The sequence below is a fragment of the Triticum urartu genome, chromosome 3 (genome assembly GCF_003073215.2).
Source record: "Triticum urartu cultivar G1812 chromosome 3, Tu2.1, whole genome shotgun sequence".
NCBI classification, from domain to species: Eukaryota; Viridiplantae; Streptophyta; class Magnoliopsida; order Poales; family Poaceae; genus Triticum; species Triticum urartu.
This window is the reverse complement of record NC_053024.1, coordinates 595,369,356-595,389,151: the sequence shown is the minus strand read 5'-3', so window position 1 is coordinate 595,389,151 and position 19,796 is coordinate 595,369,356. Positions and strand designations below refer to the sequence as shown.

General features: G+C 43.2%; 1 pseudogene; it reads left to right on the top strand.

Annotated features, from left to right (window-relative positions):
• The first annotated feature begins 5,377 nt into the window (after positions 1-5,377).
• Positions 5,378-17,841, top strand: LOC125545232 (annotated as a pseudogene).
• Positions 17,842-19,796: the final 1,955 nt, after the last annotated feature.

Here is a 19,796-nt window from a genome sequence, read left to right as displayed (position 1 = left end):
GCTACGTTCCCCAACATATCCCACTATCAGAAAATGCTACAGAGGATTTTATTGCTTGGAATCACACAAAATGATTTTCCTTTACAGTCCGATCAATATATTATGTTGAGTGGGAAAACCAATTTGGATCGAGATGTTCGAGTATTCAAAGCACATCTAATATGAACCCAATTTGAGAAACTGTTTGGAAGCTGAAAATACCTAGCAAAGTTAAGATCTTCGTATGGCGGGCGCTGCATGGCTTGACCCGTGGCATGGCTGTGCTGGCTCGACGACATACCAAAGTTTCATCACTATGCCCTGTGTGTCGTTCTGGCCTGGAAGACATCAAACATCTAATTTTCAGTTGTCCAAGAGCAGTTTTAGTTTGGCGTGCACTGGGATTAGATGTCATCATTAAGCAAGCTCTTAGCGTGGATCGTTCTGGCTCAGTAGTACTTGAAGAATTGTTGCGCTGATCGCGGGGGAGCTCATCGGTGCTTGGGCAGCTGGGCCTACATGAGACATTGGCAGTTGGCGCGTGGTACATTTGGTGGGAAAGAAGTGAAGCATGCAAAGGAGAAAGAGTTAAACCCCCAAACAACACAACTTTTGCTATTCATGCGATAACGGGCAACTCGGCAAGAAGACCGGGCAACATCCAAGGCTTGAAGTATACATGGGAGAAGCCAGAACTAGGATCATACAAACTAAACTTTGGTACATATTTTTCCGAGCATGGTACTGGAGCCATTGCTGCGATCGTGTGTAACTGCAGAGGAGAAGCTATGGCAGGTGTGGCGGAACCCTTCACATATGCAGATAGCTCTGCTACGGCAGAAGCTTTAGCCCTTCGCCGGGGTCTTCAATTGATCAACCAAATTGGCTGATCAAATGTGCTGGTTGAATCAGACTGCCTTGAGGTTATCATGGCATGCAAAAGATGATGTGGATATTTTGCCGCCTTACTCTACGATCTTAGCGGATTGCTTTCTCTATGCCCATGAGTGAATTCAATCCGTTTTTAGCACTGCCCAACGGAAGCTAATGGCTTGGCACATTTCTTAATATGATGCTTTATGCTTCATATTACTATCTAATGATATGTTGCCATCCTATGATGTCTGAGTAGATTTTTGTTGTCCTATCGATAATTGGTAAATTGCTATGGTTGATTTAATTTGCTTGTGGTTATGTTGATGTCCTTTGGTGCCCATCATATAAGCGCGCGTGTGGATCACACCATAGGGTTAGTTGTATATTGATAGGACTATGCATTGGAGGGCAAGGGTGACAGAAGCTTCTTCCTAAACATAGAAATTTACATATGGGATTGAAGGGGGACCAATATATATCTTAATGTTATGGTTGGGTTTTTACCTTAATGATCGTTAGTAGTTGCGAATGCTTGTTAATAGTTCCAATCATAAGTGCATAGAGTTTCAAGTAAGGGATGACATGCTAGCAGTGGCCTCTCCCACATAAAAACTTGCTATCGGTCTAGTAACGTAGTCAATTGCTAAGGGACAATTCCGCAGATCCTACCACCACTAATCCACACTCATTTTACTAAATTGTTTCTTTAAACATCACCTAACTTTTATTTCCACGTTCTTTATTATCTCGCAAACCTATCCTACCACACATACAAAGTACTTCTAGTCTTATTTCTTGTTCTAGGTAAAGCAAACGTTAAGTGTGCGTAGAGTTGTATCGGTGGTCGATAGAATTTGAGGGAATATTCGTTCTACCTTTAGCTGCTCATTGGGTTCGACACTCTTATTTATCAAAAACGACTACAAACGATCCCCTATACTTGTGGGTTATCACCTATCCATAAAACAACAACCGAACAAGGTACACCGTCAGTGGCGGAGCTGCAATACTGAACCTAGGCAGACCAGTACAAAGCAAAAGCCCACTTTTTTCCTCTCATAGTCTAGTCTGGCCTTAATACCTCACTGTTTTAGCTAATTAAGGTCTGGGCGGGCCATGGCCTATTTGGGCTGGATGTAGTTCGCATCCAGCGTACACGGCCGAATGATGCAAGATGATGAAGCAACCTTCTTACAAAGCCAATCTTAGGGTAATCGGATCAAGCAAAATGCACGCGATTACGCGACAACATAGGAAGATTAGAGTACAACGACATGCCACATCCTGAAACACCTAAGCTTCACGATAACACCCTCAAGAGAGAGCACGACACAAACCGTCGCTGCTGCTCAGTCCACCAGACAAAGATTCATCTATGCACAACGTCCGATCACCCATTACTTATCAGTCACTGCAACCACACTCCTTACTTCTAGATCTTCGTTTTCATACAACTCCATACAATGTTCATGTCATCTACGTACATAAAACAAACTAGCTACCATAATTCTACTCGTCGTCATGGATATGTTGATGACCTTCTTGGCGAAGCCACTGAACTTGTGGTTGTTGTTTGCGGGGTGAATTTCGGCGCCTCCTCCTCCTCGTCTGCGACTGCGAAGACTTGTTCCGGCTTCACATCAGCCTCGTGGAAAAAGCGGCAATTTGTCGCCACCTTCATCTCGAACTGGATGGAGCCGAGGATCGCATGTTCCTCTGTTGCCTCATCCGCTTGCAAGCTCGACCTCCTCCAACGCATCCTCCATGCCAAATCTACCATGCTTGGCGCCTCCCCCTTTCATCTCCTGCACCACTCCTGCTCCAACGATACCTCCACCTTCTCCTACTTTGGCTCTTCCCAAGAGTTTGGAGGCATTGTGCCTGGCTCGATGTGCCTGGACGGTGCTATAAAGACCTGAATCTGTTAGGATCCAAGTCTGCATACTTATTGTGCTATCCCTAGATTGTAACTAGCACAGATAGTGACAAGAGTAGATATCAGTAAAATATACATCATTTACTACAAAACAATGGATCTAGGATTACATATACATACCATTGGCACAATTTAGTGTTGTCACATTACATCGAGAAAATAGATAATTCTAAGTTAGGACTCCATCAACGTCATTGGGCTCGTTGAGTGTAGACTCATGACCCTTCACCTCTTAATACATTTGTCATCTGCACATGACAAGTGATGATGCGTAGGTGGAATGTACTTGCACGTTGCAAAAAATATATTATAACAGAGTATATATATGCAAGGTAAGTCAAAGAATTCCTAAGGGTTTTGTTTGTCGTTAAGCCAATTTTCACAGGCACTAAAATTTGCAAACTTTTTTAAAATGTAAATATTTATTAATATATAGGGTTAGAGTGAAACACTTGGGTAGATATACCAAGGCTCAATCTCCAACATGGATAAAATCATACTTAGGGCTGAAGTGAAATACACCATTGTGTTAAATCCCCAACCTAGAACCCTTATGCTTCTTCAGTTCAAGTCCTTAGCTACTCAAATTTCCCATAACGAAGGGCGCGGTTAGTCAATTAGGTTTGACTCTATAGAGTTTGTACATGTTTCCCACATGATACAATCAATCCAATTTTTTTGCTATGCACTTTGGTGCATGACTGTGAGGAGATTGTGATGCCGCCTTTCCAAAGCGTCATCCTCCACTTAGTCCTACTCCACCCCTTTCCGTGCCAATTAAGGCCCCTCTTCGATGGCGGTATCAAAGTAATGGATTTCGGTAAGAAAAACTAAGGCAGATCCAAAATAGCATGCGGCTATACTGGAAGTTACTTCACATTTTAACTTGGAAGATCTCGACTTGCTGCGGTCCTCACCAAAATCTATGTGCATGTCCTTAGTCGAGTGCAATTACTCAAGTGTGCAATCCCCCTCCCCCTCTCCGGTCGGGCGCAATCACTTGGTGTGCAAGACTCCAGTTGGGCGCAATCACTTATAGACCTTCCATCGATCCATTTTTCCCAGAGAGTAGAAATAAACAAAACATGTTTTGTTTCAAAAAAATATCATAATACAATGCTCCACAAAGAGCAAGTTTAAAGGTTTTTAACAAGTTTCGCTTTTCAATCCATTCCTTTCTATAAACGTGGCCAAGCATAAGCATAAATATAAGCTTGACCTAGGGCTTTAACTAGCAATCTATTACTTTGTAAATTTTTGGTAAAATACTATACATGTTACAGGCACGCGAGGCGCATCTCCACCCGGATATTCGCTCGACGCTCTGGGGTTAGCAATTTTAGTAGGTTACCTTAGTGTTGACCATGGAGGCCGACAGCCAACGACGTCAGAGCGGACTGTTGCACGGACGACGTCGTGGTAGCAGCGTGGGCGGGAGGGAGAGGGAGGAATACGGATCGGTGACCTCTCAGCAGATTTATGGGTTTCCTTGTGGGTCTCATCAGTCGGTCCGATGTGGTGGGCGCATCCAGGCGTCCTCATATCCACCTCATATATGGTTTGTATTAAGGGGTGACAGGCAATTCAAACGTTTGAGCTAGGTTTAAGGGGTGTGGTTGGGTGCTAGTTTTAGGACACTTTTATGTACGATTGTAATGATCTATCACGTGTGATTGTAGGCAGTATTATGTTGATTCATTGATTGTAAATTGTTAAATAAAACTATAGAAATATTATTTTCCACGTAGGAGCTCAGGATATTATAAAGAATCTATCATCATCCATCATATGTCTTCCTGCAAAAAAAAAATCATCCGTAATAATATGTCTAATCAGATGTGACATGTGTATATACAGTGACAATGATTGATTGCAATTTGTCTGGGACACAATTATTATGATATATCCATTACGATCTTCTTAGTATTCGTTACAAAGACCTATTATTTCTGTATACTAATGAACTGTAACATTATACCGGTGAGGATGGATAATATTATGGTGGTGAATGCTCTTCGGCTGAATGAATGTCGATCTATGGCGGCTGGTCCTGTGTTGGAAGATTTTCAAGCAACATCGGTTTCAGTTTTGTCTGGTCAGGCCGGCGGCCTGGTTTTTAAACCTGGTGTGGATGGATGCACCTACTAGTTTTATTGCTAAATTCTTACCAGATGATATAAGTGTTATTTGATTATTAACAAAGCTATGAAGGCCTTTTCGTCGATTCTTTTTATAGAGACTGTCTACTAAGTTAACCGTTGACGCCGCACCGATCGTACCCCCAAACACTGTGTCGGTGCGTCTGAGCTCTCTGAAGCGTCCCCGTCCGGATGTCCATGCTTGTTCATTTCATTCGTTCCGCAGTACCCGAAGCCCCATTTACGCATCATCAACTCAACTAAACAAAGGAGGGACGAGACACCAGCCTGGTGCATCTGCATTTGAAAAAGAGGATCGCATCAGACCGTTGCTTAGCACGGGGGCACACTCCGCCCGTTTTATTCCATTCCACGAAACCAGTCGCCACCCCCACGCTCCCGTCCCCGCCCGGCTCGATAAAAACAAGCAATCAAAGGTTCCGCTAAGCCTTTCCTAATCCTAAGCCGAAAAGGAAAAGGGGTTTCCGAACCCGTCGGCTCGCAGCCAGCCAGCCAGCCACTAATCCCCAACGCCTTTTCCCCGCTCCGCCTCCCCCATCTCTCTCTAGAAGACTCATCGCCGCGGCCGCCATTCCCGTCCGCCTCCTCCTCCTCCCCTCCAGTAAACCCTAGCCGCCGAACCCCCAGCCCCCCGCGCCAGCGCCCGAATCCGTCGCCCCGCTCGCCGATTCCGGGCCGGCCCGCCGTGGGCTCTCCGTTTCCGCCGATTTTTTCTTTCCGGGCAAACATTTTTTCCGGGGGGATTTCCGCCTTCACCCGGTGGAGACATGGGGAGCCGGAGGGAGGAGGAGAGGAACGAGAAGATCATCCGCGGCCTCATGAAGCTGCCGCCCAACCGCAAGTGCATCAACTGCAACAGTGTGGTACTGCCCTCCTCCTCCTCCTCCACTTGTTTATCGCGCCGCCGTTTAGCTGATTGACGCGTCTGTCCCGTTTCGCTTCGCGGATCGTTGACCCCGAGACTGTGATTGAGGTTCGGTGATTTAGCTCGGATTTACGGAATTTGCTGTCTCTGCTGCGGATTATTTGTTCCCTCGCGTGTGTTGTGTTTAAGCTGCGGCTGTCGGGTTGGGGATGGCAAGGATTGCACTGTTACCTACCTATATCATTTTGCTTTAGATGGTTAGATGCTTGGCCGATCAATAGGGTAATTACCTTGATGGGTTGCATAAACTGTTAAATTTGTTGCCATTGGAGTAATCTAGGATTGCTGGTTTGGTCTGTTAATTCAGAACTCTTTTTGGTCTGCCGAGATCCTCGTCACTTCTGTGCGCAGTTGCCGTTCATTTGTTTGCTAGTGTAGTTGCTTAGTTGGCTAAAAGTGCTGATAGTTTGCTGCTTTTAATGTCACTAGAAGCAATTTGTGTCGCTCTTGCGTATTTTTCAAGTTGTAGATTTGCTTACTATTTTTGTAAGGATGGCCGCTTAGTTGACTGAAAGGTCTCTACATTGCTTAACTTTTGTTGAATCCCACCTTTGTAATCTTGCGTTAAATATAATGAGGTTACTGTATTTACTTAACTCTCTGAATCATGCTAGATGCTGTTATATTGACATTTCTTTGAATCGCACTAATGTTTATTTTGGTGTAGGGGCCACAATATGTATGCACCAATTTCTGGACCTTTACATGCTTGTCATGTAGTGGGATACAGTGAGTATCTTACAACTTTGGGGATTTTCTTTGCCGCTTCAGTTCTTCCTTTTATTCTTTGGCCTTATATCTCACGTTTAGTTTTAGTTATATGCCAAATTCTCTGCAGAAAATTGTGATGTGGTATTTGATACTACCTCGCTCGCAAATAGATTACTTCCTAGAAAGTGTGCAATCGAACTCTTCTAACTTTGATGACTAATATATACAATATCATATAGATTGGTAAGTTGAAAATAGTATCATTAGTTTTGTCGTGAACAATACTTTCATGATATAATTTTTGTACAAAAAGTAATGGTCGTAGATGCATATTGGAGACCATTTCTTTACAGAGGGGGTATTTATGAACGGAGCATACTTTATGATACAAAGGAGTAGATACTCTTTGTTGTCGTGAAATAGTTAACAATCCAATATCACAATGTCTCACACTATTCCACTCTATTCTTACTGCATATGTGCATATGGAATTTTCCATATAAGACTCTAGGGCATGAGGTCATTTCATGATTATCATGAGATGGTCTCTAGATTAGCTAATTTCTCAAACTGAACATCCCACTAGTCTCCTGAGATAGCCGCATGTAGCCACTTCGCCATTTGCTGAAATAGATGATGAAGTTATGCTGTCTTGTTAAGCTATCCCCAGTTACTGCATTTCCCTGTCGTGCCCTTAATAGTAATTTTTATTCTGTGTTTGATATAACAGCCGTGAGTTCACTCACCGTGTTAAATCAGTGTCAATGTCTAAATTCACTACCCAAGAAGTGCGGGCTCTTGAACAGGGTGGTAACCAGGTAACTGTGCTCAGAACTGTTCTACCGTTCCCATCTCGAGTTACTTGCTCAACTTTATGACTTACATCAGAGTTGGTAACTAACTGCAGCGAGCACGTGATATCTACCTAAAAGATTGGGATTGGCAGCGAATGAGATTGCCTGACAACAGGTGAGTTTGTTTCATTCTTAAGTTCCTTTTAGTCATGTCCTGCATTCTGTGCTATGAAAAACTGCTATATTTCCTCTTATGCTACCAAGTAACTTTCTGTTTCAGCAAACCAGATAGGATAAGGGAATTTATCAGAACTGTTTATGTAGACAAGAAGTATGCTGGTGCGAAGTCCACCGACAAACCAGCCACTGATAGTGAGGTAATGAGTTAGTAAAATCTAAAGAGTGATGGTCTTTAATTCTGGACATATAAGTGCCGAATTTCCCCTCATCTAACAGTTGAACATTTCTAACACTGTTCGTGCTGCAATCCTTTTCATTATTAGCCACACATATGTGCTAACTATACATTCTAATTTTTCAACAGAGTGTAAAGGGCAACGAAAGTGAAACAAGAAGACCTGACTCCTATCATTCATACTCGCAAAGCCCACCTTATGATTTTCAGTATGAGGATAGACGATATGGTAAGCAAGTTAACACGCTTGCTCGGAGGCCTTCGGATAGGGCACTCTTTGATGGGAAACTCGGCAGCCTATTGTACAGTCCTGGTCGTTCCAAGGATCAGATGCATGAAGATCGATTTGCTAATGAGAGTCACGGATCAAGATTTTCTGACTTTTCAGCCTCAAGCACCAGTGACTTTAGAAATGATGTGCTTTCTCCTAGCTCTCAGGATACAGGGTACAGCAGCCCTTCTGTTCACCATTCAAGAAATGTATCAGCTGAAAATCCTCAATCCCAAAGACATCCAAATGCAGTTTCACAAATAGACTCTAATGGAGGTCGTCGTTCACAGGTTATTGATCCTCCCATCTGCATCTTCACTTTGCAGTAAAATTACCTATTCACTTGTGCAATTCTTGAAGTAGATTGGGTAAGACATAAAATATATCTTCTTCATATGTGCAGCGAACAGCTTCTTCTGGGAGTTTTGGATCGTTTGATGGTAGCTCACCATCTAATAAATCAGTTGATTCAGGTGTCCTACCTGATGCACCTACAGAAAGGCCAGTGCCCTCTGCTGCAAACCATCAGAGTGGGGCATCTTCTGTAGCTCATTCTACACAACCGAATGCCTTGCAGCAGAGTGCGAATTCTTCAGCCAGCCAAATTGCCCCCCAAGAATCTCTGCGGCATTTGCCTGTTTCAGCCCAATCACAACCACAACCAACGGCTTTCACTAATCAAGACCTCTTTGACATGTCAACATTGCCGCAACCCGTTGTTTATGCTCCACCAATAGATTTGTTTGCCGGCTTTAATCAACAGACTGCATCAGTTCTTAATGGTCATTCTGATGTTGTTAAAGAAGCTGTGCATAATGGTGTGGTTCAGAAGGTTGTCACAACTTCATCGTCTGTATCAGCAGAAGCAGTCCCCACATCTCATCCTGTGCACCAAGATCTCTTCAGTCTGTCAATAGCGCAGGACCCAGCAACTTCCTCTTACCCTCCGTCAGTGGATCTGTTTGCTGGCTTTGACCAACAGCTGCCACCTACGTCTAGTGTTCATCATATTACACCAGCAGCTCCATTGCCTGCTAATGAAGGGTGGGCATTCTTCGACACACCTCAATATGGTTCGTCAACTTCTGGTTTCAAATGTGCAAGCTCAGGTGCCTGCTGCATTGCCAAGTGTTGTTGCCAAAGCAATTGATCGATCAACATTGCCAAATTCACCACCAAGTGCCATCATGTCACAAACATCTCCGCCTACTATGGACCAGTGGAGTTTAAATGCTGAAGAGGTGAAGATCCCTGTCTCCAAGGAAAACTCCCAGGTACTTCAGCATTCGGTATATAAAGCTGTGAAGCTTGCTGCAGCTTTACTTTTACTGAGCTAAATATGAATTTTGATTTCCTTGGTTGCTTCCTAGGACTGGAATGCCTTTGGTGAATCCACTGGGAACATGCCTAATAATGTGTTTGCATTCAATGATATGCCTCAAGTAGCACCTCATCAATTTGCCATACCCAGTGTTCCATACATGGAATCCAGAACTTCGCAGGTGTGTGTAACTGGCGTTTTGATCACTTTAAAAAGCTGAAAAAAACATATTTCTTTATTTCTCAAAGAAGGCTGGACTGAACAGTTTGAACCATTCTTTTAGGACTTGCCTAGGGGTGAGCCTGAAAGGTCAACTCCTGGGGATATATTCCCTGGCTTCAATGTCTCTCCTGGTGTCCTGGCTGAGCCATCATTTCCTGCACCACTTCAACCCCAACTGGTATGTGTTCTCCATGATTGAAGGTTCTCTCCTCATGCTTCCCTGACATTCGTTCCATATGATTGGAAGCTAGCTTACATGGATCTATATGTGGGATGGTTTGACATATGATATGTATTTTGTGTTTCCCCATGATCTAATTTACTGCGGTACTTGCTAAAATGTAAGTTCTATTAAGGTGATACGAGGCCTTACAGTTCTCTAGCTCTTACTGCGTGTGTATCGAGGCATGCTACATGCCTTCTCCTGCCTTTGCATGCTTGGATTGTGACTGCTTTCATGTATGTATACAAATTGTTGGTGTAGGAAAGATTTGCGATGTTGTATTTGCTTTATTTGCCTGTCATGGGGCTACTGGACAACTTGAGCCATTTTACCCCAGTTCTTTTTAACTGATCTTTTGAATCTGGTTTCAGGGCATGGTGTCTCATGCTGGAAAATCAACAAATCCGTTTGACATGGCATTTGAGTCTGATGTTGAAGCCAACGACATGGTGTGTAACTGTACTGCTACTTTCTGGTTTGCACTTATAACTGTTATAACATGGACTACTAATAGTTCCTTTTGTTTGTAAACACATTGTAAGCTTTAGAATAAACCGTTGCTGACTAACACACGATATCCTTTTACATTCTTCTCTTATTGGCTGCTACTTCAGAATGCAGTTGTTTCAGTACTGCCAAAACCCTGTCACAAGGGAAACCTCTGTTTCTTTGTGTTCTTATTTATCATCTTTTTTATTCCTCTTTTCAGTTTATGGATTTGACCTCACTACAAGCAACATTGCCGGATACTCATCTTCCCGCAGAATACTCCGTCAACTTAGCAGAGCCATGGATGTCTCAGAATTCTACCGTGCCATATATTCCTTCTGCATCTCAGGGTAATCCGCCTCTTCACGCCAAATTGGTCGTCAAGCAGAAGTACACAAGTAGACGAACACACTAACTCTCATTGTTAATATACATTATCTTTCTTTGTTGAATCCAGGAGGGTTGTCGTACATCCCGGGGCAAGTACAAGACTCCCATATGCTGTAAGCTCCCCCGAAACCTGTTCTTATAGTTTGTAAGACCTTATGTTTTACATGATGCCCTGTAACAGGAACTCAGCACAGCAAGGACAGTTTCCACCAAGAAATCCATTTGATGAATGAGAGTTGCTGGTGAAGAACGACGCTGATGATGAACAGATGAGGAGAGCCGATTTGCACTGCTCGGAACCCAAAAGGACCATCGGGTGTACTATATGCTTGAAACCAGAAACAGCACAGTAGATATCTTTCGATTTCACTGTCTCACTCTCAGCTTTCCTGTATATTGCTAGAAAGGAATGTGCAGAATTCTATATGGCCGGTGCGCTGGAGTCTTTTCACCTGAAGCAAAGCTGCTGTGTCCTTCAGCTCTGTTGTATATTGGTGTGTGGCGGTTTTGTGAAAACCATGAGTCTGCTTTTATTTTCCACAGTCTGTCATTTGCCCGTGGTTTGGGTCTGTGTTCTATTTGAATCAAAATAGGATATTATTGACTCATTTTCAGAAGCAGGGGATCATCCGCATTCTCCGGTCCTTCGTGATCTTTATCTTTAAGCAAAAGTACGGTGGCTCGTCAACTGACTGAATTTGTTGTGAGATGTTACTTGAATTGGTGCTAGCTTGCCTTGTTCATCACATCTCCCTCATTAATGCATTTATACTCCCTCCGTTCCGAAATATAAGTCTTTTTAGACATTTCAAATGGATTACAACATACGGATGTATGTAAACATAGTTTAGAGTGTAGATTCACTCATTTTGCTCTGTATGTGGTCATCTGTTGGAATCTCTAGAAAGACTTATATTTGGGAACGAAGGGAGTACATGTTAATCATATGGATACTATTAAAATGGAGCTATTGCCTTGTTCATCTCATCTCCATGCCGCTGTTCACCCTTCTTCCGCCATCACCCCTCATCATGCACGTGCCCCTCGGGCTGTAGTCGTTGTTATTGAACCCTTGAATCGATCCGAAGAACCTGACACTAAAGCTTGTCGTTGTGTATGCACAACGAGAAAACCTAACCTCACCGTCCCAAGGAGCTGGCAGGAATATGTGCTGGATCTATGTCTAATTGGTCCCGAGAGAGAAACTTGAAGAGAATCGAAGCCCGAAAGACTAACTCAAAGAAGAAGGGTCGCCATTTGTCCAAGCGTCGGTCTTGTGAGAATTAAAACAATAACCTATCTACTAGCTGGAGCCAAGTTATTACTTCCCGACACTGACGTCTAAGCAACCAAAGAGAATGGATCACTTCTATTCTTTTGGAAATCATTTATATCTTCTCTAAACACTCTTATATTTCCTTACGAAGGGAGTACCATGTAAACAAGATGCCAAAGACGACAAAGCTCACGAGTCACGATGATATGAGAAAATTCTTTACATAACACTGTCTTAAACTTTGCTTCCCTATTTAATATCAATAATTTTTTTCTTCCTTACCCAACACTAAGGCTAAAATTTATGCCTTTTATAACATTTTCATTATTTCCATTAGCACATACCATTACTCCATTAGACACTTGCCAGTTCTGTTTAGTGGACAAAACTGCCCCTGCCCGCACGAAAAAAAAAGAGGCCGAGCCGGCAGCTCTCTCCCGACCACAACTCGTCCTTGTCTTTTCCTCCTCTTCTCCTAACCCTAGCTACCGGTGGCGGCGCCAATCCTCCTAGCAGCGGCGACACCAATGCTCCTGGAGGCGTCGGGGACTGCGCGATAGGCTGGGGGAGATGGAGGGCGACTACGTTGCGAGGGCAGCCAAGGAGCGGCTTCAAATGGCCGGCACAGGGGTTGCAACATCCTCCTCTTCCACACCCGACCAGCCCCCATCCTTGTCTCCGCCCTAGCCGCCCCTCCCAGCCCCGACCATCATGTGATCTGCGCCGGCCGAAGCAAGCTGATCAACAGCGACCTCAAGGTAAAATTGCTTCTTTGGTCAAGTGAAAAAAATGTTGCTTCTTTGGTCAAGTGAAAAATATTGGACACAAGTTGCACCAGGGGTAAAAATGTCTTTCCAGGTGTCGTTTAACACCCTTAGTAGGCAAAATGGATGGAAGCGTCACAAAGGGAGCACATTTTATACTTGGTGTTATATAATGAAGAAATAGTTTTACGGTGTCAGATAGGGATTTTTTAAGACAATATTAAATAAGGAATTCTCTCATGATATATTGATAGCTATACATAGTTACATACGCAAGAGCCAGATCAAAATACGAAAGTACCTTTGTACGAAGAGGTTTGATTACTAATAAAATGAGTGGAAGAGCTGCTCGATCAAAGACATTCTCTCAAGTAGCAAAGGCATGTGCTCCTGGTGTGAAAGTAAAATAAAAAAATTCAAAAAATTATGAATTTTTTTTTGTGGCATACTTCCGCAAATGTTTGTTGTGCATGCAAAATTTTATCATGAAATCACATTGTGAAAGTCATGCAAAAAAAACAAAATCAGAGCTTCAAAATGCTTTTGTAAGTAACATTTTCAGAGCATCGATTTTGTTTTTTAACCTTGAGGTCAAAACGATAAAAAAAACTCCTAGTTGGAGCACAAAACGATCACACGACGTTTTTTTTTTTGTAAGCAGAAGAGAACTAAGGAGCGCACGAACGGTCAGACAGACAGACAGCTCTAACTAGTCTCCTCGCCGGACGCCCCCCTCCCCTCGCCCCTAAAACCCTACCCAAAATCTTTCCCCACCCGCCTCCCCCCTCCCCCTCTCCGTCGCCATGCGCCCCTTCCACCTCCCGCCCCAGCGCCGCCCAGCCCCACCACCCGCGGCCCGGCGACCCCGGCCAGCCCCCGCCGCCCTCCCCATGCACCAGCAGCAGATGAGCCCCGCCGCCTTCCCCGGCTTCGGCGCCGCCAACCCCATGGCGGCGGTGGCGGCGGCCAACCCCTTCCTCGCGATGCAACTCTTCGGCCAGGCGCAGCAGCTCCAGAACCTCGGCTACCTCGCCGCCGCCGCGCTCCAGCAGCAGCAGCACCAACAACAACACCACCACCAACCGCAACAGCAGCAAAATCCCTCTTGCCGGGAGGCTTCCCGCCGAACCCCAATCAGTTGGGGCCTTCTCTGGCCCTCAGGCCGGCTTCAACGGCGGCGGCGTGTTCCGGCCTGGTGGTGCTGGGTTGGCCGGGCCTCGGCCGCCCCTGCGATGATGGGCGCTGCCTGGAATGGTGGCAGCGGCGGCAGCGGTGTCGGGGTGAACGGCCCGCCGAGGCCTGCGCTGAACGTTGATGGGAAAGATCGGAACAGTAGTGGAGGGGTCGGTCAGGTTGGTGAATCATTTGCTGCATAATAACACTACGCTTTTAGCCTTTAGGATCATATCAGCGCACTGTAGCGGTTATTGAATTTTTTTTACTCCATTCTTCTTCTTTTTTCGATCAGTAAATAGTTGTGATTGTCCTTTTTGTTGCAATTTCCCCCACTAGCGGCATATTTCACTGGGATAGCTGATCAGCTGTCATGTCTTTCAGAGTGATGTTCTCTATGGGTGTTAGCAGGACCATTTAGGATCAGGACACCGTGATGGCATTCTGATAATGATGAATGGCAATGCTGTATTGTTTGGCTACCCAAGCATGATGTTTCAGTATACAAGTATTTTTTGACTGCGCCCAAATAGTTAGTGTACTGCCTGCCACACACCAGGGAATTTTCTATTGGAGTATTGGTATCTCTTGTTTACAGTATCTGTGCCTATGGGCACAACTAAGCTCCATTCTGAATGCCATTCTGCTTTTTTGGGGGCACAAATTTGTCCTTCTCAAACTTTCTTACTTCTCATAAATGTGTGAAAAGTGCTTTTGTGATTGTTTTGGAACGTATATCCGTGAACATATCGGTTAATATTACTGTTGCTGTTATGAATTGGTAATATGATCGCTATATCATCACATACCTCTCACGAGCAGACCTCGGCTTACAACTTTTGTTGTTGTTACTTAGATGTACTGGTCCCTGTTAATGTACAGCACAGGTCTGTGATCTAATTGATGTTTCTCTTAATTTGTCACAGGTAAACCAAACTAATAACAAATCAGATGGCATCTCTCATGTTGCCTCTGAAAATGGTGTGAGGAATAATGCAGCAGATCAGAAATCCCGATTTAACCCTGGAAGAGATGGTAAGGATGGAAGGCAGTTTGGTCCATCTGGTGGAAGAGGGAGAGGAGATAGTAGGGGTGGAGGGCAATTCAATCCATCTGGTGGAAGGGGGAGAGGAGATAGTAGGGGTGGAGGGCAATTCAGTCCATCTGGTGGAAGGGGAAGAGGAGATGGTAGGGATGGACGGTTTAGCCCATCTGGTGGCAGGGGGAGAGGGAGAAATTTTAATCAAGGCCGTGGAAGAGGTACCGTTCTATGCTTATGGCATACAAACAGAACTTACCCTGTGTCACCTCATGCTTTGGAACATGCATAGGGGGCCGTGTTAATCAGAATTAAGCAGGGCTGCAGGAGCGTCCATAAGTCTAATTGCATGATAACTCATTTCTACAATGCATTGTTTTCCCACTAAAAAAAGTAGAACCTGCATGATCGTCAGTTAGCCTTGAACTCTTAACTTGTGATGCGTTTGACATAATGTGTAGCTTCATTTTAAGTGCTTATAACTGCAAGGAAAGTAGGAAGCAAAGGAACAATGAAATCTTTGAACAGAAGGCATGCGGTTACTTGTACATAAGGTTAAAGAGGAGGCTAAGTGCCCTCTGGTCAATTGGATTGACTCTTTAGCTTAAGGTCCCATGTATATGTCTTGCTGTGTAGTCTAGTCCACTGCGTTCCTTGTACATATCGTGTGTAAATTGTAATTTTCCTGTCAGGGCCTCCCCTACAGAATCTTGAAAAAAAAACTGCAAGGAAAGTACAAATGAATATGCTGCAGTTCACATCTTATCTGCCACAGTTGTGTATAACTTTGTGCTATTTTATGATATACATCGAGTCACGAATTTGATCACCTTAGCTACATGATAGAAGAGCATGCCATACAATATCATTAGTATTCTAACTACCATGAGTTACTTTATCATCTTTTCAGGAAGAAATGACTGGAGAGAAGGAAAATGTAATTTTACAAGTAGTGACAGTCCAATATCAGGAGATTGTCACATTGACAGCCCAGCATCTGAAGGAGTTCGAAAGTATGTCATGCTGAATGCTGATATATTTTTCATATACATAAGTGTATAATTGGTATTGAAAACGAGTTTCATTACATGTTTTGGTATCTGCATCTCTCCTGGTCTGTGTATAGTAGAAAACTGTCTTCATCATTTCTAGTGCTAACTACCAACTAGCTTGTGGTAACAAATTTCTGTTACTCAGCTAGATGCCCACATTTCTGTCTAACCACCAGACATTTCATGTCACTTTGTTCTAAATTATTAAAACATGTTCGTGGTCGTCTGGCAAATGATTGAATCCTTGTATGTTGTTCTAGCAAAAATAAAAGTTCATCGACTAAAGTAACAGAATTGAACAAGCCGACCTAAACTTTTTGACGCCTATATTTTGTTGTTAACTTGTTATTTGTTGTTCTTCAGTTCACATGTTCTTAGACTATCTCATTTGTTACCAATTTTGTATTGATTTAGTATATACTTGCAGGCGCCCTCCTATCATTTATGACAAAAAAGAAGTTAAACAGTGGGTTCAAGCACGCAAGAAAAACTACCCTACAAGTGCCAACATAAACAAGGTCAATGTTTATATATTTATGTTTTTTATTAGTTCTGAGCAACTTTATGTCAACATGGAAGAAGCATTGACTGACTGCTGACCTTATAATACAGAAGTTGTGTCAGAGTCAATTGGATGAGCAAAAGAAAGATGAAGAGGCCCAAATGCGCCGCCGGGTAAGCCGCTCTAGTACTATGGTTCATGTATGTCTTCTCTAGATTTTAAACGGAAGAAGAATTGATCTATTTAAGTGGTTCTCTTTACTACGTATGAAAGACTTCAGGTTTATATGTCTAAATATTCAGACGACGCTGTTCCAATATTTCCATCTACTACACGCGTTAATCTTGAATACTCTTGTTTCATTTGGTGCAGGAACTCAAGGAAGTTATAGCAAAGCAGAAGGAATTGGGTTTGGAACTCCCTGAACTACCACCTGGCTATCTGTCTGACACTGAGGGTCAACCCAGGGGACGTCAAGGCAATGAAAAGGAAAGTAATTGGAAGACTCGACAGGGGGGTGGTCGTTTTGGAAACCGAGGGCGTGGCCGTGGTCGGGGCCGTGGCCGTGACAATAAGCGACAGAGGTCCGACGACAGAGAAGATTTTCAGTCTAAAAGACCGAGGGAGAGGAACAACAATAGTCGTCGTCATGATGGTGGTGCGATGACCAAGAGTAGGGAACCAACCCTCTTGCAGAAGCTTCTTAACTCTGATATCAAGAGGGACAGGCACAGGCTTCTGCACACGTTCAAATTCATGGCCTTGAACAATTTCTTCAAGGACTGGCCTGCTAAGCCGCTGGAGTTCCCTATTGTCAAGGTGGACCAGATAGAGCTTGGAAGTGATATTGACGAGGAAGACTCAGATGATGACTTGCCGGATGCCGAGACGGCCAAGGACTGCAGCCTCGGTTTGAAGGAAAACGGTGATCAGCCGGAATCGAGCTCCAGCGATGAGGAGGATGAAAGTGAGGACGGCGACGAAGCTGACGACAAGGGTGCTGATACTGAAATAACCGAAAAGGTTTCAGATGAGGATTCCGACGCAGAGCAATGCGAAGAAGGTTTCTCAGATTTCTCAGCCTGAGTTTCTTGACTAGAACCCAAGTATGTGACCGTGTTTTGCATGTATAGTTACAGAATATTTGTAAGCCTCCTCACAACTTTATCCTGTTGCCGTGAGCTATGATTTCGTTGTAATGCTTCTGAATGGTAAAATGATATCGTTGTTGCAAGAAACAGCAGGCACATGTGATGTACTTGTAAGGGTATCATTTGTGCACTTTTGGCTTTTTACATGCAGTCGATGCCCTAATGTTGTTTTCTCTCTGCATCTCTGTCCGAGCCAAACAGTGCGCAGGAAAAACAGCATAGGCCCAGTTAAGTACTTTCTGAAAAAGATGCCATACAGAAAAAAAAATCTCATACAGAAAATTGTAGAGAAACATAATTTACAACTTGCCATGTTTTAATTTATAAAAATGTCATGCTATATAATACTCCCTCCATCAAGTTAGTACAAAGTTGAGACACTTATTTTGAGATGGAGGGAGTTTGAAACTGCCATCAACTACTTTATAAATATAAATTACAGATTGAAAGGAAAATTAGAAGAAAGTTTCTACTAGAAACACATCTAGACCATGATCATGGAAAATCATAGAAAATACTTACGCAGAAAATACCCCCTACCTAACCCCCAACCCCCCATCCAAAACAAGGATTGGAAGACATCTAGACTTGGCATGATTTAATGAACAATTTTTGTATGCAAATTTGCCATGTGTATGATGAAAAAATTATGTAAAAGTTGCATGTGAACATTTCTCATGGTAAAGAAAACATTTAAAAAATATATTTACCATGCTGGTTGTAATAAAATTGCCATGGTAACACTAAAAAAATGTAATGGAAGTCTTTAGACTGTGATTGAAATGAAGTTGACATGAGAGATTTTTTTAGAAAATTAGTGAAAAAGGAAAAAAAGAAATCCTTCTTTTTTTAGAAAATTGCTCTAACCCTGCTTATTTTGTTGTGTTGTTGAACTAAAATTTTCATGGCTGTGAAAAGAAGTTGCCATAGTCCAGGGAAAAATAAATTGCCCTGGCTCTGAACAATAAATTTGCCATGTCTGTAAAAATCAATTTTTCATGGTCTCTCAATGCAATTTGCCATGCCCCCCAAAAGTTTGAATTTTAAAAATAAATGTAAAAACAAATTTGCCATAGAATATTCAAATAATTTGCCATGGTATACACGAAAGAATTTATCAAAAATTCTAATTTGCCATGGTATGTACAATAAATTTGCCATGCTATGAACAATAAATTTGCCATGCCCAAAAAAAAGTATCAAAAAGAATTTGCCATGATAAGTTCAATAAAAATGCTGTGGAACTTACTACACGTTTGCCATGGGATGTGATTTTTTGCCATAGTATATCCAAAGTAAAAATGTCATGGAATTTCAAATAATTTGCCATGTTATACACAAAAGAGCACTGTTGGGCTAGGAACAACGAGAGGGAGCGCCTTCAGAAGACGAAAAAAGAAAGAAAAAAATAGCCCAATTCTAGTGTCGGCGGGCAACGACGTGGTGTCGGCCTTCGTGCGTGGTGATCATTGAAGGTAAAGAACGCAGCGAGAACGGCACCGAAGTAGAAGCGGCCGTGCAAGGGGAAGATAATTTTTTGCAACTTGCCGCGGCCGTTCAAATTTGAGAGCCACAAAGGATTCTTCTCAAAAAATTGCAACTTGCTGCGGCCGTGAGATCAGCTATTGTTTTAGGAACGAAACAAATGAACCTGTTTGATTCTCTTGGCAATCCTCCGTATCCGCTCGTCCCCCCGGCCAATAAGAAATTGTTGTGAACAGTTTTTGCATCACATACATTTTTCAACCCAGTTTGATTGAACAAAAACAGGCTCTAATACGCTGCAAGTTGTTTAGTTGTCTGCATCTAGTGTTTCTGTATTAGGTAATACATAAGTATATTTTGTTTGGTTGCCTGCATTGGTCCAAGCGGCACATAAACATGACGTTTGGTTGCATACGACGTACATGTTGTGCTTACCTTGTATTTTAGTTGGTCAGTTTACTCACAATGATCACACCCAGCACACCAACGCCACAACACAACAATGACGATGAATTGGGCGAAGATGATGAAGTTCTTCAGCTTCAGCGCAAACTGACGATCTACCTTGACACCTCCAACTTTGCCATCGTCAACACTGCTGCCTCCCTGCTTTCGCACCCAGTCGAAGTAAGCTTGTTCTGTT